The 2,553-nt window shown below is 34.6% G+C and overlaps 1 pseudogene; it reads left to right on the top strand.

Moving 5' to 3' along the window:
* LOC116130683 lies at positions 1-2,104 on the top strand (annotated as a pseudogene).
* The last annotated feature ends 449 nt before the right edge of the window (positions 2,105-2,553 follow it).

The following is a 2,553-nucleotide window of genomic DNA, read 5'->3' as shown; positions in this document are numbered from 1 at the left end:
ATGAGATCGGAGAGCGTGAGATGTAGGCACCACATGATTTACACTGAGCAGGGGTACAGATAATCATATGTCCAGATAGAACTTCGTATCGTATGCATATGTTTTATGTTAGCAAAGATTCATGTTCAAATTATTACAGTACATAGCGCGTAGGGTGGCATACTTCTTTTAAAAATGCAATTTATAATACATATAACGGAGAGACAATCGCTTTCAAGTCGTAGTCTTCAAGTCCATAACTAAAGGAAAGTTTTATAATAAATATATATATTTATAAATGGCATTATTATTATTATTAGTGTATTATAACACATTTATACAAGTTCTCAAAGAGGCAAAAGAGAAGGTGGGGGAAAAAGAGCATAAAATCTATGTTATTATCGATTAAATCTTTACAAAATCTGATCCAGCGATGCAATAATTACTTTGTTTCAAACAGCTTTAAAAGGGGTATAGGAGATCTCCGATTTCTCAGCAGCTCGTTTGCCTCAAGTTTTGCAGTAAGAGAAAGCCAGGGATTTTCAAACCAAACCAACCAAACCGTCTATCTATCTATCTCTTTCATCATCCCTCTCACTCACGCACACAAGAAACACTGAAATGGGTAGCGGTATTTTGGAGAGCCAAACCTGGGAAATGAAAGAGCTGGATCTTCAAGGAAGGGAAAGAAATTCAGATAAGCCTAACACGCCACAGAGAGGTCTGGTGTTGCTCAATTGGAGAAGATCAGATTACATGGCCAAATGGTTGTAATTACCATCCTTCTTTTCACACTCCATACCCTACTAATTTCAACCAGGTATTTCTCTCTCTTTCTCTTTCTTTCTTGCGGTGAGGCAGTGAATAGTTTGAAGATTATTAAGTTCTACATTTTCATCGAGTTTTTAATTTTCTTCTACTATTCATCAGGAGGATGTACGAGTGCAGACTGCTTATTCATCAGCACCATCATCATCTTTTTCTTATTCATCATCCTCATCATCCCCAACTTCTTATGGTTGCCACCCCAGCATCACGGTATATAAAATGAAAATTTCTTTCCTATACTTTCCGTTGAAGTGACTCTAAAGTAGACCCACGGTTCGATTTCATTCTATGTATTTGTGGGTCTTCATGTTTGTCTCTCACTTGATTTGTGTGTCACTACTTTGTTAATGTTGTTCTTGCATAGTTGATGATGGGGTACGATATTGGTGAAAAATACAGCAGAAAAGTTTAGCTAGGTGGTTTATATTAAGTAAAGGAAATAGTCTTTTTAATCATTGTTATCACACAGTTTTCAAATTTGAAATTAAATTAATTTGGTCAGTTTTAGGTTTTTTTGGGAGTTCTACTATTGATTGGCCCTAACCCTAGCAAGATATTGTTCAAGAAATAAACCAAAACTTAATGCACATTATAAACCATCATCAACCCAAATAGTTAATGGTTGAATTAATTGTTGTTTACAAAATGAATGAATGCATCTGAGAAGAGGGGGCGTTTGAATTAATGTTTTTATGTTTGGTTTTTATATATCTGATCTTGAATAGTACCTAATTAAATTTGTCCAAATCACATGGCCTTACAGATGGGGTAGGCGAGTATGAAAGATCAACCTTCATATATGGTGATTCACAACCTACTACCACAGCAAGGTACTTGATTATGTTTCAAATATAATATTTTCGATAAGGAAGAACTTCAAGCGAAAATTCTACTTTCTGTTTTTTAATTTCCCTGAATTTTTATTTTGGTTTAGTGCTTAATTCTAACAAATATATATGTTGAAATCCTTTCAGCAGTTGGAACCCTGCGAGTGGAATCTTAGAGACCCAGCATTTTATACAACCGAGCATGAATAGACACCATCTAAATCTACAAGTTGAGGTTGTTACATTAACCTAAGCTACTATGTTTTTGATATTGTACTCTTAGATATATTTTGATAGTAAAACGTGTACTTGATGCTTAGCTTCGCTTTGATATTGACATCTTTACATCCATGATAGGATCCACCAAAAGAGGAACAAGAAAACAGGAGTAACTCAAGGGGCTCAAGCAGTCAGAATTCCGAATCAGTGACACTCAAGAAGTAGATTTGGAGCTCAGACTATCGCTTTAGCCATGTTTTTCTGCCACTCAAATCAATGGATTCGAATTCTACGCGTTTAGTTCAGATCAAAGATGAAGATAACCTGTTGTTTTGGCCAACAAATTATAATCGCGGTCAAGTCTATGAGAGATCGAGCAAGGTATAAACATGAACATGTTTTAAGTATGTGAAGAATCTTATGTAATATTGAAAGGTAGATTGACTTTCTGCATTAGACAATTAAATTTCTTCTTGTTAATGAATTGTCAAGAAGTGAGAAAGTCATAATTCTCCCATTTAGAAAAAAAACTAACATCATTCATTGAATTTTAGAATTTTTATTCTCTTTCTTTCCTGTTAATTGTTCAATAGGGCATGAAATTGTTTAAGAGGTAAAAATGGGGATCAAGATAAAGCATGTCAAGGACGTGGTAAATCAATTGTGAGTGCATATTAAAGTTTCTCGTTTAAGATTGATA

This window comes from Pistacia vera, unplaced genomic scaffold (assembly GCF_008641045.1).
Source record: "Pistacia vera cultivar Batoury unplaced genomic scaffold, PisVer_v2 Contig223, whole genome shotgun sequence".
In the NCBI taxonomy this organism is placed as follows: Eukaryota; Viridiplantae; Streptophyta; class Magnoliopsida; order Sapindales; family Anacardiaceae; genus Pistacia; species Pistacia vera.
Note: the sequence above shows the minus strand (reverse complement) of the source record. Positions and strands in the feature narration are given on the sequence as shown.